Source organism: Bombina bombina, chromosome 1 (assembly GCF_027579735.1).
Source record: "Bombina bombina isolate aBomBom1 chromosome 1, aBomBom1.pri, whole genome shotgun sequence".
Classification (NCBI taxonomy): domain Eukaryota; kingdom Metazoa; phylum Chordata; class Amphibia; order Anura; family Bombinatoridae; genus Bombina; species Bombina bombina.
The window spans coordinates 542,601,927-542,626,933 of NC_069499.1; the positions used below are offsets into that span (position 1 = coordinate 542,601,927).

General features: G+C 37.8%; 1 protein-coding gene across 3 annotated transcripts in view; it reads left to right on the forward strand.

Annotated features, from left to right (window-relative positions):
- Window positions 1-7,268: 7,268 nt before the first annotated feature.
- The window catches only part of RAPH1 (Ras association (RalGDS/AF-6) and pleckstrin homology domains 1), a 389,631-nt gene continuing 371,892 nt past the window's right edge, over window positions 7,269-25,007 (forward strand). The window contains exon 1 of one of the 3 annotated variants that reach the window (XM_053698663.1): window positions 7,269-7,526. The gene's annotated coding sequence lies outside the window, so the exon portion shown is untranslated. The remainder of the gene's footprint in view (window positions 7,527-25,007) is intronic. The other 2 variants (XM_053698661.1, XM_053698662.1) reach the window with 2 other exon arrangements.

The window sequence follows — 25,007 nt, forward strand, 5'->3', positions numbered from 1 at the left end:
TAACATCATGCTCACCCTTGCAGTCCTCACCTCCTGTTTCTCACCTGCATACTTTTCTAGATTGTAAATGACCTTAGGAATAGGGCCCTCAATTCCATCTATATGTGTTTGTCAAATTTTGCCTTGTCTCTTAGAAGTTTTTTTAACATTGTTTTATTTAAATTAATTGTACCCATGGACAACGCTGCAGAATATGTTGATGCTTTATAAATAAAGTATAATAATAATAATAATAAAAAACACACATATAGCCCCGCAGTACACTCCTCAATGATTCTGATTGATTGGAAAGGGTATGCAGGGAAGAATAAAAGCGGCATTATTGTTTTTTTAGCTATGTTTATCTACATAAGATGTTGATGTGAAATATTACTAACTGACTGTAATAGTTAAGTTCTATCTTCTGTGTGTATTTGTGCGTATTTTGGGCCTAAAAGTGATATCTTGTTGTGTTACGTGTTTTTCCTTACTACTATTCTTCCTTCTATGCTTATGTGAGATTATAGGCTCAAGGTGTGACATTTTTTAAGTTTGATTAGAGAGGTCGATTTGGTTGAATACTTATTACTTTTTTTTGTGCCTACTTTGTTTTTGCGTTTGTTTTTTGTTGTTTTTTTTATTAATTTTCAGAATAAACAAATTCAACATAAATAATATGTATAAATTAAATCTATTATATATAGAAATTGATATTGAGGTTATTCATATACATTGATCATATAAAGCACATCATAAATTAGTTCAAGACCATTTGATCACAACCCCTTCAGCATAGCGCAGAGGTAGTCAGATACATCTTATGGAGCTTAAGTGGGACCAGGTGACATCTAGTCAGTAACTTATAAAATAGCTAATATACTGTTACACAATTAATAGTGGATTTAGTATAAAGTATTGTCTCTTCCCATCGTTTTGGGCAAAACTTCAACTTCCAGTCCGTCTCCCAGGCCCTAATTGATCTCAATTTAGCAAGATGAGAAGAGTTTAGGAGACAATGATAGTGAGTAGATAATGAAGCCAGCAATTGAGTACCCATAGACAAGGGGTCGAAGAAGAACTAATAGGAAACCCCAATCTTTCATCAGATCTCTAAGTCGCAGTAAATAAAAATGATATTTATGAGGGAGGGAGATCTTTTCCAGAAGATCACCTTGGGTCACAATCGAAGAGCCCTGTAAAAAGTCTCTCATTGTAATACTAGAAACCGCATTCCTGGCCGAAGTCTTATTTCAGGGAGGTTGTAGGAGAGTCCCCGAATGGGGTGAATAGGCGACGGATGAGATGCCACCTCTGGATGGTGATGAAGTTTGTGCCCAAAGTCTCTGCATGGTTGAACTATCTCATTACTGAGATGAATGGAAGATGTCCAATGGGATGAAGTCCATAGGAGGTCTTCAAGAGTGACATATGCTGGAACTAAAGCCTGCTCAAGTTAAGACCAGCGATTTAAGGGCAGAGAAAACCCCCATGTAGTCACATGTGTAATGATCAATGCTTCATAGTATAATGTAATGGAAGTATGAGTCTACTAGTGTCCAGTGTGCACTGTAACAGTCCGGAAGCTATCCTTGGTCTCTTCCCAAGCCAAATATATTTATAAATGAGAGATTGGAATTTATTCAAAAGTGATATTGGGAGTCTCAATGGTAGGCATCTAAAGTAGTAGTTAAAGAGACATAATAATCGTATGCTAAATCACTTGAAACTGATGCAGTATAGCTGTAAAAAGCTGACAGGAAAATATCGCCTGAGCATCTCTATGTAAAAAAGGAAGATATTTTACCTCAAAATTTCCTCAGCTCAGCAGAGTAAGTTCTGTGTAAATATATACTTCAGCTGTTGTTCAGCTGCAAGTAAAAAAAAATTAAAAAAATTAAGAAATGAAAAGCAGCCAATCAGCATCAGCAGTGCTGAGGTCATGAACTCTTTTACTGTGATCTCATGAGATTTCACTTAACTCTCATGAGATTTCATAGTAAACTTCCTTAAACTGAATAGGGAAATAAGATGAGTGTGCACGTAAGCTCACTCCCTTAGCTGTCCCGGGACAGAAATATTGATTTTCTACTTAGAAGTCCTTTACAATTGGATGTGGCTACAGAGGAATTTTTTAGGTAAAATATCTTTCTTTTTTACATAGAGATGTTCAGGTGATATTTTCTAGTCAGCTTTTTACAGCTATGCTGCATCACTTTCAAGTGTTTCAACATTTGGGTATCATGGCCCTTTAAGCTTTGGTAGCTCCATCATTTTCACAGCCACTATTCAGTGTTTTTTTGAAAATGCTCACAATTATGTAATCGCCACCGCATATGTTTAAAAGGCTCCACATATATTTAAAATTAATATGTGGAATGTGATTATGTCATGACCAGCTTGCGCAGATGCAGGGTGCAAATCTCGACGAGGGAACTGTTCTTCTGCTTCCATTATATGCATTGTTAATCAGAAATATATGCTGCACTGTAATTCTCCCATCTTCACTATCTTTTTTGCTTCTGCCTGAGGGGTTCAAGGAGGGTGCCCCGCCGATCCTCTGGCATCCACCCTAAGTGAACTTCAGGGAATGAGGTTTACAAGGGGGACTTTGCCTCCCCTTGAACACCCTAAGCAGAAACTAAATGGTAACCTAATGGTAAGTGCTTTGTACCTGAAAATCTTCAAACTAAACTATTGCACACTTACCACTCTCCTAAAGACGCAGGTCACCCGGGCAAGAACCAAATTATTTGGTCTGTCAATCGATAATTCTGGTGGCCAGGTCTTCGTTCTGATGTTGCTGCGTATGTTGCCTCCTGCTCAGTCTGTGCACAGAACAAGACTCTTCGACGTCTTCCTGTGGGTCTTCTCCAACCAATTGCTAATGGTGAGCGTCCTTGGACATATCTTTCCATGGACTTCATTGTCGTCGAGCTCCCTGTTTCCAATGGCAATACTGTTATCCTAATGGTGGTTGACCGTTTTTCTAAAATGTCACATTGCATTTCCTTGAAGAAGCAGCCTACAGCTCAGGAGCTTGCTTCCGTTTACATGGGTTACTCAAGGAGATAGTCTCGAACCGGGGTAGCCAGTTTGTCTCCAGATTTTGGCGCTTCTTTTGTGCTCAAATAGGGATCCAGCTTTCCTTCTCCTTTGCATATCACCCTAAATCCAATGGGGCTGCGGAACTGTCTAATCAAGCTGTGGAACAGTTCCTCTGTTGCTATGTCTCAGATCACCACAATAATTGGTCTGAACTGTTACCATGGGCAGAGTTCGCTCGTAATAGTCCTATGAATGCTTCCTCACAGTCCCCAAGGCAGAACATTGTGCGATCTGCGTTCTTATCACAGAAGATGCTGTGTGTCTGCAGAAAAAAAAACGGCAGAGGCAGTTAAAATAATTGTTTTGCCTGCAGTTTTCATTTCTGCCTGCAGGTGTCACTGTTCCGTTCTATCGCAATGTAAATATTTGCTACGTTCCTCTCTTGAATTTTCTCCCCCTTCCTGATCTCCAGTGTGGTACAGGATAACAGCATGTTGCAGAAAAGGTAAGTCAGGGCTTAACAAATGTATTCTAAGTCTAGGAGCCAACCAAAATACTTAGGAGCCAGATTTTTTTTTTACTCTTTAATAAGTGTATGTATTTGTGTGTGTGTAATGTGTGTGTGTGTGTGTGTGTGTGTGTGTGTGTGTGTGTGTGTGTGTGTGTGTGTATGTAGATGTGTGCGTATGCATATGTGTGTATATGTATGTCTGTGTGTATATGTGTGTGTGTGTGTGTGTGTGTGTGTATATGTATGTGTATGCATCATTTTGCAAATATGGCAGACAACTTTATAGAGCCTTTACACAATGGAACAATAATATATCAGTGACACTGCACTGAAAAAATTAGTCTTTTAAAGAGAAATAAAAGCAATTTTACAGAATAAATGTTTCGTGCAAACATTTAAACTGTAAATTACTTAGAAAAATTGCTGTTTTACAGTCCATAGACATACCCCTTGATTAGCCCTTTGAATGTTTTGTAGTGACCTTTGAAAAAAATGAACACAAAATAGATTCTGACTTAATTAAGCCATTTACTGTGTGACATGTTGGATGGTCATAAGTATGTGACAAGGTTTTTTTACTTTTAATATGCATAATTAAACATTTCATGGTAGTTTTGAGCTTTATACCCCTTTGACAGCACCTTTTGAGACACCTTTTTAGTGGGCTAGAGAGACTCACACTGACCGCCATCACTGCCAAGAGAGAAAGAAGGAAAAGAATCTCCAGGATTCACCATGCTGCCACTTGATTGGAGTCACTTGGTGTCTGTGTCCTTCATTAATCTCATGTCCCCCCTCCTGGACAGACTTGACCCCTGACCCCCCACAACAGAGGGGTTTTAAGAATGATATATTCTAAATGACTCCTAGGATCTCTGCTTTGTGGAACAGTAAAAATATCTTAAAATGAAAGTTCTAGAAAAAGGGGCAATTCATTTTAATTTCCAAACACTGGCAGAACCTTCTTCTTGTGAGGGATGTCTGTTATTAGTTTGTGGGCTGGGGGTGTGTATGTGTGTGTGTATATATACTGTGTGTGTGTGTGTATGTATGTATGTGTCTATATATGTCTGTATATATATATATATATATATATATATATATATATGTGATGTGTGTATATGTGTGTGTATATATATATGTGTATGTATGTGTGTGTGTATATATATATATATATGTGTGTTTGTATATATGTGTGTGTGTGTATATGTGTGTATAAATATATACTGTATATATATATAACACACAGAGAAAACCCAGCACTCACTTACAAGCTCTCAGCTAAGATTTAAAAGCAAAAATGGAAAGGTTAGTCACCGCATCTGGCCAAATGGGACAAGCTCAGGTACCACGTCAAGGTCCTTTCCAATACCTGGTATAGGTATTGGAAAGGACCTTGACGTGGTACCTGAGGTTGTCCCATTTGGCCAGATGCGGTGACTAACCTTTCAACTTTTGCTTTTAAATCTTAGCTGAGAGCTTGTAAGTGAGTGCTGGGTTTTCTCTGTGTGTTGTATTAATTTGTTTTGTAATTTTCCCCATGGTTCTTGCACCCAGACCTGTCTGGGGTTAACTGCTTGTGGCTCTGGGGACAGCACAGCTTCCTGTGAGTGCTAGTGGCACCCAGGGCTGAGCATGTTGCAGGGTCATGGGATGTGTACCCGGTCCGGTATGAGAGTGCAGTTCCCTTCCGTGTTTTGTATATGTCTAGGGTGATTACATATTCCTGTGCACCATTCCCTTGTTTTCAGTTTGTTTGGATTTGAAAGCTTGCATTGTGTGGCTGTTTTAGGGTCTCAGGTATTGGAACGGACCTTGACGTGGAACCTGAGCTTGTCCCATTTGGCCAGATGCGGTGACTAGCCTTTCCATTTTTGCTTTTAAATCTTAGCTGAGAGCTTGTAAGTGAGTGCTGGGTTTTCTCTGTGTGTTGTATTAATTTGTTTTGTAATTTTTCCTATGGTTCTTGCACCCAGACCTGTCTGGGGTTAACTGCTTATGGCTCTGGGGACAAAACACCTTCCTGTGAGTGCCAGTGGCACCCAGGGCTGAGCATGTTGCAGGGTCATGGGATGTGTACACGGTCCGGTATGAGAGTGCAGTTCCCTTCCGTGTTTTGTATATGTCTAGGGTGATTACATATTCCTGTGCACCCTTCCCTTGTTTTCAGTTTGTTTGGATTTGAAAGCTTGCATTGTGTGGCTGTTTTAGGGTCTCAGGTATTAGAAAGGACCTTGACGTGGTACCTGAGCTTGTCCCATTTGGCCAGATGCGGTGACTAACCTTTCCATTTTTGCTTTTAAATCTTAGCTGAGAGCTTGTAAGTGAGTGCTGGGTTTTCTCTGTGTGTTGTATTAATTTGTTTTGTAATTTTCCCTATGGTTCTTGCACCCAGACCTGTCTGGGGTTAACTGCTTGTGGCTCTGGGGACAGCACAGCTTCCTGTGAGTGCCAGTGGCACCCAGGGCTGAGCATGTTGCAGGGTCATGGGATGTGTACCCGGTCCGGTATGAGAGTGCAGTTCCCTTCCGTGTTTTGTATATATATATATATATATATATATATATATACTGTATATGTGAAGAACATTAGGATATAAAATATGAATAACTTACGTTGGGTTGAGTGCACTTGGTCTAATGCGATGTAGGGTTAGTGCGCAATCGATAAAAGTTTGATTTTTTTTCAGCAGCGCACTAACATGGTCACGATATCAGAACTCCAGAAGGTAGCACAAACCATCATTTACTTTCAACTTGTAATAAGCTCGCTAACCAACGCACGTTAAAAGTTTACCTCCAGCAGTTCAAGGGACACTAAACCTAAATTTTGTTCTTTAATGATTCAGATAGAGCATGTGATTTTAAGCATCTTTTTAATTTACTCCTATTATCAATTTTTCTTGGTTCTCTTGCTATCTTTATTTAAAAATCAGGAATGTAAAGCTTAGGAGCTGGCCCATTTTTGGTTCAGAACCTGGGTTACGCTTGCTTATTGGTTGGCTAAATGTAGCCACCAATAAGCAAGCACTATCTATCCAGGATGCTGAACCTTAAATGGGCTAGGCTCCTAAGCTTTACATTCCTGCTTTTTAAATAAAGATAGCAAGAGAACAAAGAAAAATTGATAGTAGGTGTAAACTAGAAAGTTGCTTAAAATTGCATGCTCTAGCTGAATCATTAAAGGAAAAAAAATGTGGGTTTAGTATCCCTTTAATAGCTTGCCACATATAATCTAGCCAATGGTCGGTAAGCACTCAAACTATGTAAAGTTTCTGTAATGACAAAGGTGTGTATTAATATAAAATATATGTTAATGCAGTTTGTTGGTCAGGCTGCTTAAACTAAAAGTATATTGTCAGCTTTTCATTTAGTTTTGACCAAGACCTCTTACAAATATTTTTAGAGAAGTGAAGACATTATTTACCAGCAGGTGTGATTTCTGAGTTCAAGTGTTGCCAGAAACCGACGGATACACAATCACATACCGGTTCTGTCTAAAACCTACTATTAGCTTCACAACTGGACAGGTGGCAACCCAATGGCATACATGGATACAGATGACAGGGCAAGTGATGACACTGGGAAAGGAAAAGAGGATATATGAGCAATGATGAAGGTAGAGGGAGACAGACAGCTGAGAGAAGGAAAAAAGAGCGAAATACTGGGAATAACCGAGAGCCAGACACACCCAGCAGGGAGGGCCTCGCACGGAGGGAGGGGAGGCCGGGCCCAGAGAGGAATAGTCGCTGAGGACAGGGCATAGACACAGGGCAGCGAGGAAGAAATAACTGCCAGGGAGAAGGACTAGCTGGGAGGAGGACACATTGCAGGATACACTGTGATAAGGCCAGGCCTCTACACTCCGCCCCTCCCGTCGCCGTCACTAGCAAGAAGCCGGGTGCTGACTGAGGGTACAGGCCGCCTGGTGTCCGCATCTAAGCTAGGAGCTGCACGGTCAAGAGAGCAAGGGAGACCAGGCAGCAGACACGGTGAGAGCAGGGCCACGGAGCTTGTGTATGGGTTGGGGATGTGCAGATGTTGGGCGCCGCTGTAGAGTAGGCAGGTTACCCGGCTACATTGGTGTAGGGTCTGCGGGATGGAAGCTACTGTGTGTTTGGAATGTGACAGGGATATATGATTATGTGTGGTAGGATCTGATTTTGCAAGAATTGAATAATGTGAACTGGCCACACGATTCCATGACAAGTCTGTATGATGTGGAATACTGGAATTATAAAAAGAACATGCGGAATCTTTTATACAAGAAGGGGTGGTAACATTTGCTGGATAGATGTATATGATGTATTTGTGTAATGATATATAATGCAGTTTAAAGTAAAATATATATATATATATATATATATATATATATATATATATATATATATATAGTTTTGCTCTGTGATGCAACACCCTATGTTTTAGAAAATCTGAAGTGTGGGCATTTGCAGTAGATTATAAAATGTTCATAATACTGCATTAAGGTAAATATTTACAGAATATGTTTTATGAAATAAGAAAATATTTTAAACGTTTGTCTTTATATGTGTTTTTTAATGCAAGGGAGTACACAGTTTTTGGCCTGGGGGGGTCATAGCTGATCAGCCCATAATCCAGTGACCCTGCCTTTATAAAACAAGCCCTTTTCCTATTTGCTCTGGGCTTCAGTTATCAATTCAGTTCTCACAGTGTTGTTTGTGTTTTTGTTTATTATTTTATAGATCTGCACAATTTAAAGAATATTGTCTAGAGTATAGCAAATTCTTGTAATTCTTTTGATAATGTTTTGTAATGTATTTAGCATAGACTGAATACATGAGTAGTGCTTTATAGAATTTGATGCTGCAGGCTCCATATAAGTACCCTTGTGCTATGTGTGAGTTCTTATTTGTATTATATTCTTTTGTTACAGTTAAATTAGCTAATGATGATAGTTTGTATATAAAGAAGACTATTGGGAGTTGTTGGCCTGTCAAGTCTGTTTCAAATTTCAACTCATTTCAAGTTATATTTTACCACTTGTCACATTAGTTTATTAATCCCACCTTTTAATAAACATTTATTTTTGGGATGAGCATATCTAATTTTTTTTATACATGTTTAACCTTGGATACATTGGATGCACCATGGAATTTATTGTATATATAGCTAAGGCACTTCCAAAGCAGTATACGTAGTACACACTGTGGGTGTGATGCTTGCTAAAAATGCATTTCCCTATAGCCCATTGAAACCTGATTGTATATATTTTGTGTTCTCACTATTTTTCCTAACTTCTTATCTTAGTGACATGCATTTTTGGACTCATGAGTTATGAACTGTTTTTGTATATTCGATACCTGGTGAGTTACAATTATGGCCTGATTCTGTTGAGTTGCTGGTGCTACATGTTTTAGTGGGACTTGTTTTCTTGCATTTTAGAATGAATTTTGGTGTCAGTGAGTCACTGGATAAATTATTACGTTATTTTTTGTTTATGGTAGTTGCTGGAGTCACTGTTTTTTGTGCATCCAGGGGGCAGCTGCCTGATTTGGACGATTAATGGCTTTTATCCTTTGGGAATGTTGTAATCCAGTTTGTGAAATCAGCACTTAACCTTTGAGCATCTTAAAATTTGTGAACAAAAATTTGCAATATTTACAAGCTGTATGAGTGGAAAGCCTAACTTATACCTGACACAGATATAATTTTGTGTTATAGAAGATTATTTTTTTTCTTAATACCCTATATAATTTAAAGGGACATTCTGGTCAAAATTGAAATGCACATAAATAAATTACATCTTTAAATAGAAACATATTTACAAAATACATGTATTGGCAAAAATGCTTCTAGTAAAAGTTATCACTGTTTAGTGTTAACATTTCTCTCTGTACGTGCATGTGATGCATAGCTAGATATTCTCAGTGCACCAGCATTTTAAATAATGCAGCTGCTCAGAGCACCAGTGGTGCTTGTATCATGTCAGCAATTAACAAATGGAGTCATTACCAGGTGGTACAAGCACCTTAGGCTCTCTGAGCAAGGACTGTGTTTAAAATGCTGGCGCACGGTGCATATTTAAATACACTTTTAAAAGAGCTATAGCTTTAATTAGAAGCATTATTTCTAATACATGTATATTACAAAAATGCTTCTATTCAAAACTAAATTGCATCCATGTGGATTCTAATTTTGGCTGGAATGACCCTTTAACAAACAGTTGTGTATTTCTAGTCCTTAAAGGGACACGGAACCCAAATTTTTTCTTTTGTGATTCAGATAGCGCATGACATTTTAAGCAACTTTCTAATTTACTCCTATTATCTAATTTTCTTCATTCTCTTGGTATCTTTATTTGAAATGCAAGAATGTAAGTTTAGATGCCGACCCATTTTTGGTGAACAACCTGGGTTGTCCTTGCTGATTGGTGGATAAATTCATCCACCAATAAAAAAGTGCTGTCCAGAGTTCTGAACGGAAAAAAAAGCTTAGATGCCTCCTTTTTCAAAAAAAGATAGCAAGAGAACGAAGAAAAATTGATAATAGGAGTAAATTTGAAAGTTGCTTAAAATTGCATGCTCTATCTGAATCGCAAAAGAAAAAAATTGGGTTCAGTGTCCCTTTAAAGCTAATCAAAAACTGTATTTGTGGGCTGTCAATAGTGTGTACATGTTAATGAAGACATTAGAAGGCATAGTTGTATTGAAAAAATAGGGAAGGTCTGAAGCTGTTCATAAGGCCACTGGTGGTGGTAATCCACCCAGCATGTGTAATTTAAATGTTTTTCTAAATTTTACTTTTAAAAAACCCCAACAACTTTTGTTTTATATAGTAGTTGCACATTAATGTTTAAAATGCTTATAACTTTTGAATGGATACACAAAATCATGGCTGCCATCAGGGTATGACAGGGGCCAATGCTATCAGCATGTCCGCTAGACAAATGATTTGGGTTACCAAGGCCCGAACCACCATTCCCTCTAAGGTGTATGCACACACACCTTATTTTTAAGTAGTGCACAGTTTGATTTTTACTGAGCATAACTTGTTTTCTGCCTAACCATTTTGTATGTTTTTCAAATACTATGGTACTTCTAGGTAAGGGTTTAGTAAGGGGACTCAGATATTCTAATTGTGGCCTTGCACAAAATTGTCTGTAATCTGGAACTCTGTAGTTGGGATTGGAAGTTACTACAAACCATGAATGTTTGAAGTAAATCGATTTAATGCTTCTTGAGGTACAATAGTAAACAATGATATTTTTCAGTACAGCCATAAGAGTTTTCTTTTTAAAAATGGTTGTGGGGCTAGATCTCATGGTTTAGGTTTATTTGATTAATTAAAAAGAACAGTAGGTCAGACACAAAGCTTAAAAGTGGCAATATTTGGATGTTGCCCATCCATGCACAGTATAAGATGCCTTTTAAATACCAGGTGGTATTTAACATTTGATTTCATTACCAGTTTGACATAAAGTAATAACGTGCAAATAAAAACGCCATACTGACATCACTTTTATATTGATTTTGAAAATTGTAACCTATTTCTAATTCAATTTTTAGTATATTAGAGGTGAACAAGTCTGTCAGTAAAGTAGTTGGACAGTCAGCCAGACAAATAGCACATCATTGAAAATGAGTGTATAAATTAGTGTATAGGGACTATAAAACTGGATTATTTTGCACTATATAGAGTTAAAGACCAGGGTAGTTAACCTGTGGTAAAAGTGTCCAAGCTGGTATTCATAATACATTTGCTGGAACTCTGCTTCTGGGCAACCAACGTACCGCTTGGTTTTATTGGCTGCAATTGTTGTACTTTTTGTATGTGGTGTAATTTTGCAATGTAAAAATACTTAGATTTATTTAAGTGTACATATGACACTAGAGATATGAGTACCTCATTGGTTCAAAACACAATGCAGACATTAAATATTTTTTCTTTGAAAAACAAAACAAAAAATGAGTGAAAGTTAAAGGGACACTAAACCCAAAAAATTTTTATTTAATGATTCAGATAGAGCATGCAATTCTAAGCAACTTTCTAATTTACTCCTATTATCATTTTTTTTTCATTCTCTTGCTATCTTTATTTAAAAAGCAGGAATGTGATGCATAGGAGCCGTCCTAGGTGTAACTTTCAACAAAGAATACCAAGAGAACAAAGCAAATCTGATTATAAAATTATTAATATTGTATAACTTATCTGAATCATGAAAGTTTAATTTGGACTAGACTGTTCATTTAACCCCTTAGTTACCACAGCACTTTTCAATTTTCTTACCTTTTGGGACCAGGGCTATTTTTAAATTTCTGCAGTGTTTGTGTTTAGCTGTAATTTACCTCTTACTCATTTACTGTACCCACACATATTATATACCATTTTTCTCGCCATTAAATGGACTTTCTAAAGATACTATTATTTTCATCATATCTTATAATTTACTATAAAAATTTTTTATAAAATATAATGAATTTTTCTAACTTTGACCCCCAAAATCTGTTACACATCTATTGGTAATTAGAAGGCCGCTAAATGCTGATGCGCACCACACTTTTATTATGCCCAGCCGTTAAGGGGTTAATTAGGTATCATGTAGGGTTAATTTTAGCTTTAGTGTATAGTTCCCCACCCCCTGATCCCTCCTTGACCCCCCTCAAACAGCTCTCTTCCCCCCCACCTCACTATTGTCACCGCCATCTTAAGTACTGGCAGAAAGTCTGCCAATACTAAAATAAAAAGCTATATATATTTTTTCTAAATTTATTCTGCAGTGTTGATCCTCCCCAATCCCCCCCAAACAGCTTTCGTACCCTCCCCCCTCTACCTATTTGCTGCCATCACGATCGCTTCCACCGCTTGAAACCCCTGAGGACATACAGGGTACGTCCTTGGTCATTAACTGACAGTTTTTGTAGGACTTACCCTGTATGTCCTTGGTCGTTAAGGGGTTAAAGTTCAATGACTTTGATTGAGCATGCCTTTTTTTTTATATTTTCTCTCTATTTATTTCTCTTGGTGTCCTTTGCTGAATTTTAGTGCTTTCTTCATGACAGAATACCTATGTAGTGTCAGCAGTGTGCATGTGTCTTGAACTGCATATGGCAAGTGTGTTTTAGAGTAGACAGTTAAAAACATTGTTAAAAACATTGTTGCATATACAGCTGCCATAGTGATCAAGACACATGCACACTCCTGAGCCTACCTAGGCATTTAAACAAAGAATACCAAGTGAAAGAGCGTTAAACTTGATGATCAAATTTAATTTGCACGCTCTTCTGATAAAAATTAAAAGTATAATTTTGAGTTCCAAGTCTCTTTAAGAGAATACAGGTTAAAGGGACAGTCTACACTAAAATTGTTATTGTTTAAAAAGATAGATAATGCCTTTATTACACATTTCCCAGCTTTGCACAACCAACATTGATATATTAATATACTTTATAACATTTAAAGTGAATGTAAATTTTGATGCTAAAGTGCCCGGTCGCAAAGCCTCTTCCTGGGTCTAAAATGAGGAATCTGGCTTCCTCCAATCACGGCATTGAATCAGACACTGATTCCCCCGGGGGGAAGCCGTGATTGGAGGATGACCTATCCATCATTTCTGACAGTGCTTGACAAATTTGTTTAAAAATTAGGAGCCAGTAAGGATATTTATGAGCCAGACATACTTTTAGGAGCCAGATAGTGCTATTTGAATATAGATAAATGGAGAACAACCCAAAATGTTAGGAGCCAAGGTTAGAATTCTAGGAGCCAGTGGCTCCCAGGCTCCTGGGTTTGTCGAGCCCTGATTTCTGACATCAGAAATGGCTTGCAATGACCGGAGGAAGTGGAGCTGCTGTCAAGTTTAAAAGGTACGTTTTTGTTTTTTCTTCACAGCACGAGTGAAATGTAAATTTTGATGAATTAAAGTGCCCCTGTTTTTAATCAAATTTTTTAAAAACTTTAGCATCAAAATTTACATTCACTTTTCTCCACATTTTTGCATGTTTCTAAGCCACTATAGACAGCCTCTTATCACATGTTTTTTTTATTTGCTTTTCACAGCAGGAGACTGCTAGTTCATGTGGGCCATATAGATAACGTGTTCACGTCCGGGGAATTATTTAAGTTAGCACAACACAGTACTAAATGCAAGTCAATAGATAATAAATACAAAGTCATGTGATCAGGGGGTTGTCAGAAGATTCTTAGATACAAGGTAATCACAGAGGTAAAAAGTATATTAATATAACTGTTGGTTGTGCAAAACTGGGGAATGGGTAAGAGATTAGCTATCTTTTACAACAATAGAGATTCTATTGTAGACTGTCCCTTCAAACAAGACTGAAATATTTGCATATGGACACATGAAACATATATTTTTTTTTTAAATACATAAAAGCCAGAAGACTTATGTTAGTCATTGTAGATACCAGATTTGGCAAGCTCTCAAAGTTGTTCTACTAAATGCTATGTATCTTGCATTCTCATATTCTTGTATTTGTTTAAAATTAAAGGGGCATGGAACCCAAAATGTTTAATTTATGATTTAGTTAGAGCATAAGATTTTAAACAACTTTCCAATTAACTTCTATTATTAAATTTGCTTCATTCTGTTAGTATCCTTTGTTGAAGGAACAGCAATGCACTTTCAGGGAACTAGCTAAATGCATCAGGTGAGCCAATCAAAAGAGGTATATACGTGCAGCTACCAGAATCCAAAGCTAACTCCCAGTAGTGCTTTGCTGCTCTTGAGCCTACCTACCTAGGTATGATATCCTCAAAAAAAGATATAAAAGTAAATTGGAAATTTGTTTAAAATTGTATGCTCTGTCTGAAACAGGAAATAAATATTTTGGGTTTCATGTCCCTTTTAAGTGCAATACTTTAATGCTTTAAGGATGTGTTTTGTATTCTTCCAGTACCATTGTCTTACAAATTGGGGAAATAGTATACTGTATATGTGGGAATAAGCAGTTCATTTACGAACTTGATGTCTCTGCGTCTTAGAATTAAAGGTACATGAAACCCAACATTTTTTCTTTTATGATTCAGATAGAGCATGTGATTTTAAACAACTTTCCAATGCACTTGTATTATCAAATGTGCGTCATTCTCTTGGTGTCCTTTGTTGAAGGAGCAGCAATGCACTAGCTCAACACATATGGTGAACCGCTAAAAAGAGGCATTTATGTACAGCCACCAATTAGCAGCTAGCTCCTAGTAATGCATTGTTGCCTCCTGAGTCTACCTAGGTAAACTTTTCAACAAAGGATACCAAGTAAATGAAGTACATTTGATATTAGAAGTAAATTGTTTAAAATCACAAGTTCCGTCTGAGTCATGAAAGAAAAGTTTTGGATTTCATGTCCCTTTTAATAAATATTTTCTAATGCCCATAATGTACCGTTGGAATTGTTTGTGAAAGTTGTGTCAGTTTCTTGACCTATGATTGTGTTTTCTTGATTTTATATTTTTTAATTAATAGACTGAATATTGGGATCTAAGTTCACTCAAGCGAAGGCTTTGCAGTTTATCTTTCTGTTAACAAAATAACCATTGGTTGGCTTTAAGACAATGGCAAGCTCTGTCATCTCCAAGCTCAAGTCCAGATTTGCTCCTCCACAGAAGAAACGTGGTGTTTTACCATTGAAAAACAATTCCGCAAACAAGGTTGTAATCTATCCTAGTATAGTTCACAGTGACTCTGCTGATGTGTTAGTCTACCACTTGGAGTGTACACTCTAAAAAGCAGACGTTGTAACCCTTCTGCCCCAGTCTGCCTTCCTTGCCTTTATTTACTGCACTCCCTGTATAGTGCTGCACATTGCAAATAGAGATAATAGAACGAGTGGTGTGTGTAACCATGTGATTCATGCATATGTATTTGTATAGCAGGATTCGTGTACCTAGCACTTTATAGTTTTAAAAACAAAAAAAACTTTCATAGAAGGATACAAAGGTATACAAAACACAGTAGATGTGGGTCTTTTTGTGACTATATCATTTGCTTGTGTACTTCTCATATTTCCTGCTTCTATTTTATCGTTAGCGTTTTGCCTATCCCATGTTCACCCCCATAGGCAGATGTTTCCCAAAGGCATGAACTGTTCTGGGGATGTTTGTTCATAACGTTGTTTAAAACTCTGTGCAGATTAAACAGAGAGTTCCCTGTCTGTTGTCCTTAATGTCAGGGTGTTTTTCTCTACAGTAAATCCTTAGTGATTGAGGACAAACTACTCTGATGGCCTAGCAGCAGTCTGCAATGCTATCCTGTTTCAGATGCACACTGCAGTACATTCATTGACAAGCTATGGAGGTTTTCGTGCTAGTGATTTGCTAGTTTCTAAATAATCCCCTCGGCAGTCAACATGTTCAGTCTTTACCTATCCTTGCTTTGTCATGCTGCGTTTGCTACTCTTACTGTGAAGCATTTTAATGCCGTTGGAATGGAATTCTTTATTTCATAAATACCTTTTTCATAAAGTTGCCATGCACACAAGATATTAAGGGTTAATACTTGAATACAATGTTTCGATTTAAAGCTTTATAATAAACATATATATGGAATGAATATGTATTCATTGGGAAAAAAAAGTGTTAATGCCAATCATAAAGAAGACAAGAACATCCTGGGGGGTTAAAATAAAAATGAAAGGAGCTTTTAACCAGGGTGGACAATTCCTAGGATACTGAGAAGCAATGTTTCCTAAAATTATAGTTCTGGCTCCTAACAATTCTATTTAAAGGGATAGAAGGTCAAAATTGAAATGTCCAATTCATTTTGAAATAGAAGCATTTATGCAACATACTTCCATTAGCAAAAGTGCTTCTGTTTTTCAGTGGCATACGCATATATGCTCTGAGGGCCCATGCACCAGTATTTAAACACCACACCTTCTCAGATAGCATGCAGTGGTGTGCATTGTGCCAATGTAGACATAATTTGCCATGCAAGCCACCTCTAACTCTCTAAGAAGGTGTGGTATTCGAATGCTTATTCTCACGGCATGCACAGGATATGTGAATATGCTGCTGGAGAACAGTAGTAACCTTTACTAGAAGATTTTTGCCAATTAAAGGTTATTGCAAAAGTGCTTCTATTTAAAATTGAAATGCAAACATGCACATTTCAATTTTGACCATTCTATCCCTTTTAACCCATTTGCCTAAATATCCGTAGATCCACTTCATGTGGTACATATCTCATCGTACCGCAGAATGTAGATCTACGCCTATAATACTGGAAGCCCAAGCAGTTTTGGTTGTTAAATGACAGCCAAGACTTGCTGTTTGTGGGTTTCCAGTATCTGCCTTCATATGGTTACCACATGTAGCCAGATTGCCAAAACCTTACAGACAGGGACACTGTTTTTTGTCACGGTTTGTAATGATCATCCGTTGTTTGTGGGACCCTATGCTACCGAAATAAAGTTTGGAAGGGAGAGGAAGAGATGGGTCGCTACACAAAATAAAAAGGGGAAATCAGGGTGGAGGGCCTTAATAATGATTATGGGGGGGCCTACACTACAGAAAAAAATGTTAATAAATAAGATAAATAAAAACTGGGTACTGGCCGACATCTTTTACAATCATTTGTGTTATTACTGTACAAGCGGTATGTAAATTATTTCAGTGAGAGACCCAAAGTTTATGAAAAAGTAATGTTTTTTTTTTTTTTTTTTTATATGATTGCACTTGCGGAGAAATGGTTGCTTGAAATATACCAAAATGGGCCTAGATCAATACCTTGGGAATATCCAGTATTTTGGCCAGGCTTTTCTCTGAAATTCCTAGTAGCGAAGGCGATCATATAATTCTGTCTCCTAAGTTTCACACAAATTTGTCAACTTTTGTGTAAAATGTTAATTTCAGTCTCCATAAATGACGTTTTATCGAAACACAATCACTGTCATTGATACTGTCTATGGCTTCACAATACGACAGCAGACGTGAAAACAATTATGAAAATGTTGTCATATTTCATATCTGTCCCTTTTTTACAGAGGAAAAAAAATGTTGACCCCTCGCTCTAGAGCAGTGTTTCTTAAGTACCCCCAACAGTCCATGTTATTAATGTAGCTGAACTTGAGCACAGGTGAGATAATCAACTGATCAGTAACCATGGTAACTAACCTGCTTTAACCCATCAGCTGATTATTTCACCTGTGCTCTAGTTCAGCTATAATGATAACCTGGCCTGTTGGGGGTACTTGAGGACTGAAACACTGCTCTAGACCACTGGTTTTCAAACCTGTTCTCAGGCTTCCCCAACAGGCCAGGTTTTCAGGAATACCTTGGATGAGAGCAGATAAAATGACCATGTTTACTAATCAGCTGATTATTTCACCTGTGCTCCAGTTCAGATATCCTCAAAATGTGGTCTGTAAGGGAGGCCTGAGGAGGACAGGTTTGAAAACCAGCACTCTAGAGGGACTAGAGACCTGAAATATTGCTGCATTGAGTTTGAAATTTCAGCTTCCGCACACCCTCTGATTGGCCACAGCAAACGACACTAGAAGCATGAATTCTACCAAGGTTTTCAAGGAGTGTATCCCTAGACTGTGCAGATTTTGCTAACAAAAATGCTTTTAAAACATTTGTTTTGAATGTGGATTCCAGAGCTACATCATTTTGCAGCACTATACAAATAAATGATGATGGTGATAACAATAATACTATACCTATTTTGTATTTTTACTTGCTGATATGTAATATACATAAATAGAATAAATATTATGCTCCTTTAAACTTTTCATGGCTCCTCTTATATGCAGCATGTGGGCACAGATGTTATTTAAAAAACAAAACAAGGGGGGCGACAGACACTGGCGCTTCTAGCCGAACACCCGGCAAACATTGAGTAGAGCAGAAAGCCATTACACGCTACAGCGCTTTTCACTCGGGGTACATGGATTGTGCAACCAACAAATCGGAACGGCCTCTGAGGTGTAGAGGCATACACATGGTCATGGAGTAGGCAGACATCACTGCTTTAAATAACATCCCGCCAACAGCTTAATATGGAGAGCTCCATTAATATATTGGGGGAGCTGAGCTATCTACTTATGGACTACCGTGCTGCCTTTGATGCAACAATACGCATGGCACTAATCCCCAGAGCTACCTATGAATCTCGGCTGATTACTCACCCTATTTCTGTAGTTTCTGAGGAGTGCTGCGCTTTGGGGCCCCAGCGCTTAACAGTTACAACGGATAACTATGGAAATAATCCGAAACACACCATGTGGGTATCAACAGAAGAGGAGGAGGTGGCTGCAGCTGTGAGTTCGGCACGGGCTATTTCAAGCAGCGTTGCCTTACTCTGGAATAGCGGATACAGTTTCACTGCGACCAAGCCAACTTATACATCTCAATTTGCAGCTAAGACTGGTCAACTCAAGAAACTCAGAAGGAAACAGAGTAAGAAACAAAATGAGGCTTTTACACTAATCAAGTCACGGCCTCTTGACCACACTACCTCAGGGAAAACTGGGGAGAATCGCAGAAGCTGCAAAAGACGTTTTGATCTTCCCATATATTTCTTAAGCTGGAGGTCCGGTATAGAATGAGCCCTTAGTTATACATATACTCCAGCAGTATACACAGTCTAGAAATAAACTGAACTTTGATAAGACAAGTCGTAACTCACTGCTGTAAATTACTTTAATCCTTGAGCGCATTTATATCTACTTATAGACAGACTCTTCCTAAATGACGGTAACTAAGCCTGATGTATGGGGGACTCTAACATTTTATGCCAAACCATTGTTAATCATAGCCTTCGCTATCTGCTCTTAAGCGGTTGTCATGTACTTTCTATACCACTAGTATGTATTAGCATAACATGATGTCTTAGAAATACATATTGTCTTGCCTGCTAAAATTACTAGCTTCTACAATGTTCATAGTTAAGTGTGCTTTATACTTCAGAGGCCTTATCCTAATTCCTGCAGTCCATTTTTGATTGAACCCACAGCTCACATACACAACTTCACTTAACTAGGCTTTAGGAAATGCATTTTGTATTTTTGCAATACCGCTGAAGCTTCTCTTCATGATTTATAAATATTGTGCAGCCTGCGGCCGAGGCAGTACAGACTATTCATATTTAGCATAGGGAAGCTTATTATGTACACCAGCCAGTCCTAGTGAGTTTCAAAAAATTCTAGTATAATCCGATATGTAAGTGTACCAAGTAGATGTACTTCCTTTTTTAACTTAAGTAAGCAGCCACACACTCATCTAAAGCAAGCCCAGTTGTCATAAAAGTTGACAAACCCCTTATGTGTACAACCCCCAGACCATGCACCATTAGTACTTAGGCCAATCTATGTAGAGCCATCTCACAAGCATCTATTACACGTTTCTTTCCATATGTATAATTCTAAATCCAAGAGCGATCTATTTTATTCAGACTACCTTCTGTTGAATTAAACATAGCATTCAGAAGGTCCAATAGTGGCCTATAGTTAGACTTCCATGTGGTTAATCCTTAATAAGGCTCATCAATAGGGGAATTTTGTTAATATTGAAGCAACAGACTTAATGAGGACTTTGGTTCTATTATCTCCTGTTTCTAACTGACGGAACTCTTTAATCTAACATTGTGCCCTATCCTAGCAACTATACTGGCCTTCTATAGGTAATTGACATTTTCTCATTACCCCTAGATGAGATGGCTTGATAAACAATTAATAATAAGATCTAAACTCTAACAACCATGTTTTTATATACCTCTCAGATCGCTTATTGTAATATAATTGGTCTCGCCCCCCCCCCACCCCACCCCTATTATAGAACTATGGTACTTTCTGAGTGTAACTATCACATGACTAAGGGGTACTAAACCCAAAACGTTGTGGTTTTTATGTCTGGTCCTGTATCACAATAAAATTTGGATTTTTTACTACAGAGGAGCTTTTCCCATTGTTTCTGGACTTGGACTTTCTGAGTGTGTCCAGAGTCTTATTTTGCGGATTACCTTGAAACATCCCGCATCTAAATATATTATTTTTCCAATCAGATACCGAAGCTTGAGTGGCTCCTATATGTCCTTACATACTCAGATAGCTCTTCTATAGTAGGATCCACAGTTTAAAGGGACAGTAAACCTTAAAAATAATGTTATATAATTCTGCACATAGTGCAGAATTATATAACATTATTTAAGTGCTATAGTTATAAATGCCTTTTTTACCTTTTTAATATGTTAAAAATATGGCGCTTTTACAGACCCGCTCTCTGCTGAGCGGGTCTGTTATATTTAGTCAGCACATCGGGCCAGCTGTATAGTCACAGCCTGGCCCGATCGCGCCATAGCACTAAGTGCAGCTCGCTCCTGTGACAGGAGCGAGCTGCACTTAGTCTTATGGCGCGGTCGGGCCAGGCTGTGACTATACAGCTGGCCCGATGCGCTGACTAAATATAACAGACCCGCTCAGCAGAGAGCAGAGAGCTGGTCTGTAAAAGCGCCATATTTTTAACATATTAAAAGGTAAAAAAGGCATTTATAACTATAGCACTAAAATAATGTTATATAATTCTGCACTATGTGCAGAATTATATAACATTATTTTTAAAGTTTACTGTCCCTTTAATGTTTATTTTTTTTTTTTTATGTTATAAAATAAGTTCTATATGTATACAAAATATTCCAAAGCAAAATAAATTTGAAAATGTGAGGTTCATTTTTGTGCATAACCAAATCTTTCTGTGATGTAACGGATATATCTATATATTCTCAACAGTATATTGGATGTGATCCTTTTCTTTTGTACTTTCACACCATTTGAAACATTGCATGTATGTTGTATCATGTATTCAACCTCAATAAAAAATTTATAAAAATGGAAACTAAACACACACACATATGTAGCCAGCGACAGAAGTAAATACTATTTGTAGTCTCAAATTTTGTTCCAAAGATCTATTTTCATTTTAAATTTTAAGCTTAAATGTTGGCTTTTTATTGTGCCACATGAAGCAACACCTAAGGTCCAGACTGTTAAGTGTTAATAGTGGTAGTGGCTCCAGATGGTATAAAGTTAACTGCTGTAGGTGCACAGGAGGTTAAAGGTTAATGGGACGTACTACAAAAATTATTTCCTGGATAAGAATGAGAAACCTTTGAATTTTTATTTTATTCATGTATATATTTATTTGTGCTTTAAAAAAGGAAGTAAAAGCATCTTTCTTAAAATTTAAATTAAAATGAGTTGAAAGTAACTCCTTTTGCTGCATTAATGTTCATTAGCTGCTAAGGACAACTCGCACATCTTTATTAGTGGAAATGGACAAATCTTTATTAGCCTGACAAAAAATGTTTGTTTATTCATGAGAGGAACATGCATTAAACAAAACGGCTCTTTTGGGTCCTAGTGATATTGGTTTGACTGCGGTGGGGGCTTGGTTGTATAGCGTTCACTGATGGAGGGCTGGGAAGGGAAGGATTCAGTTGTGGAAGTTAGTGTTGAAGATGGGATTACTGTGGCAACTGGTGGTCTTGAAATTTTATCTGTTGCAGGGATAGAGGTCAGAAGCTCCTAAGGGGCTGGATGTTGAGATCATCAGTAAAGAGCTGCTGCTTAGTTCTAATCAAATAATGCGCTTTCACTAAAATAGTAGCGCTAGGTTTGTGATACGTCAACAAAACTTAACGGAAGTTCAGTTGTTTTTTGTGGTTTGTGATACAGCCCTGTTTGCGGCTGCTGGCAAATTTTTGGGTAAATTATGAAGTAATTAACACATGCATCTGGCAGCTGCTTCCAGTTTCCATCAACAGTAATGATCAGAATTAGTTGTAATAATAGAACACGTTCATATTGTTGTTTTGTTTCCTTAAGCACTTCTTATATCCCAGATGTAGCCAGCTCTGATATAGCTCCTGGATAAACGGGAACATGATTATTTGTTATATTAAATATTATGTTATTATGAGAAAGAGGATACAAAGTATTGAAATAGTATCACCCATACTGCAATGGTTGTGGCTGGAATCTAACCAGCAACTTTTTAGTTCAAGCAGCTGTTCATAGCAATGCCATAAATAAATATTGGCAAATAGTCCTATGCAGATAGAATAGGAAATACAATGTTTGGATGTGTTTTGAAAGGTGCTTATTGCTTTGTATGATGGGGCCTCTAATGCAGTGTGCAGAATTAGATTATCCTTCCATGAAAGCTCCCAATTGTTTTTTCCCACTTAACAAGATTATTTTATTTTCAGCTCTGTCTCCTTTATGGGGGAGGGTGTTCTTCCAGCATAGCAATGGATCCTTGTGTGGGGCCTCTAGTTGGTAAATTCTGTTTTCTACAGAGAATACTAACAAGCTCATCTTTTGTACGTGTACCCCTTTCCTGATTTTTTTTTTTCTTTTTTTTTCTTGGGTCTTGCTTTAAGCAGATTCACTCATAGTGTCACATGCTAATCTCGGCTGGTTTGCACCAACAAGCAAACAACTTTTACATAGTGTCTGCACATCATAGTTACTGTTTTAGTTCATTTTTATTTTTCCTTTGAAGTTTGATTCAGCACTTTCTTTAGAAATATACACAATTACATTTGAGGAAGAGGAAACTCTGAAGCTGCATTATGGAATGCCAGAGGTTAACGTGACATTTATTGCTTTACGTTCCATTGGCAATGGTAGTTATTAAGATATTCAGCTTGCAATCATAAACATAAGAAAAATCTGATGATCATTAAAGGAACATTAAAAAAACTTTGCACACTACATAAAGAACTCAAAAAGCTAAACTTGTAATCTGGGTTTTTAAAATGCCGCAAATTGCATAGACCAGCAATTTGATTTGCTGCATTTGATGGTTACAGGGTGTGCTTTTTAGCCTCTGTAGGGAGTGTGAAACAAGCCAAATTTTATGCAAAAAGAGATGTTTAATGTCCTTTTACATACTAGAATATGAAGGGGCCAGGCACACACTTTTTTTATAGGAATGACTGGATTTAAACTTAAATGTATATAATTTAAAGGGATAGAAAGGTCAAAAATGAAATGTGCATGTCTGCAATTCAATTTGAAATAGAAGCATTTTTGCAATTTACTATGATCGGCAAAAATGCTTCTAGTAAAAGTTATTACTGTTCTTCTGCGGCATACGTACATATCCTGTGAGAGCCCGTGCACCAGTATTTAAACACCATGCTTGCTCAGAGAGCTGGCGGTGGTGTGTATTGCTTCTGAAGACATCATTTGTGTCATACAAGCTACTAATGACTATCTGACAAGCTGTGGTGTTTAAATGCTGGTGCACGTGCCTTCACAGGTTACGCGAGTATGCTGCAGAAAAACATTAATAACTTGACTAGAAGCGTTTTTGCTAATGAAAGTATATTGCAAAAATGTTTATTTTAAAGAGACATTATACCATCAAATAGTTTTCCCCTTAATGTGTTTCCAATTACTTTATTTACCAGCTGTAGAGTATAAAATGTATGAGATTTGCTTTTTTAAAGCTTATTTGTGTATATGAATTAGCTGATGTTGTATTTTTAAGCCACAACCTAATAAAATGGGTTGAGCTTGTAGGTATAATCAGATCTCATTACTTTATCACATTGTGTACATATACCTGCTTCTTTATTTTATATCTGTCCATAAACCAATCACCAATACTTGGAGAGAACAATGGAAAATTAACATTATATTACCTTATCTCTTCTATTACCCACTGGGGGTGTAATTTCTTCTACTGGCTGTGTTAACACAGCTTGGCCTTGAGGCCAAAAACTTTCAGGATGGATGGGGATACCACAGGCTAAATAAACTATTTCAAATGCCAATATATAGGGGTAAAGGAAATACTTGTAAACAATTTAATACACCCCAACAGGTAAAGTGGATCATTGCGAACAAATTAAAGGGGAGAACATTTTTTTAATAAACTGTCCCTTTAAATTGAAATGAAAAGGGGCGGAGCCTGGAGTGAGAGCGGAATGGCCGCATAAAGGTGAAGCTCCAGACAGCCAAGTAAGCTGACAGGCGTTTTTAAGCAGATAGCCTAATGTGAGCAGGCTATAAGAGGATCGGGGGTGAGCCCAGAAGGTCAGAGCAGAGTGAGACTTGCGGCGGAGTACCGCACATAAGACCCGGCAGAGAAACAGATCAAGAAGTGAAACGGATACAAGGAGACAGCGGCCATGATAAAAGGCCACGTGGCGACCTGATTCAACTATCTGCTTGTAAAGCGGTGCCGGACTAAGCCAAAAGGGGAAAAAGTGAGTAGCGGTGACTGCCGCAAGTTAGTGGCGATGTTTGCCTGAGAGGGAGCGGGTGCCCACACGTGGGGCCACACAGTAAGGGCTACTTTGATTAGCGGTAAACACCGCAAAGGTTATGGGTGACCTCGCTGCAGACGGAGGTTTTCAGGGAGACCTGCATCTAATATGGAAGGGCGGCAGCTGCTAAGAACCAGCAGGGAGAACACTGAGGAATAATGTAAAGGAGCTGCAGGGAGAAAAGTGAACAAATTTGACACTT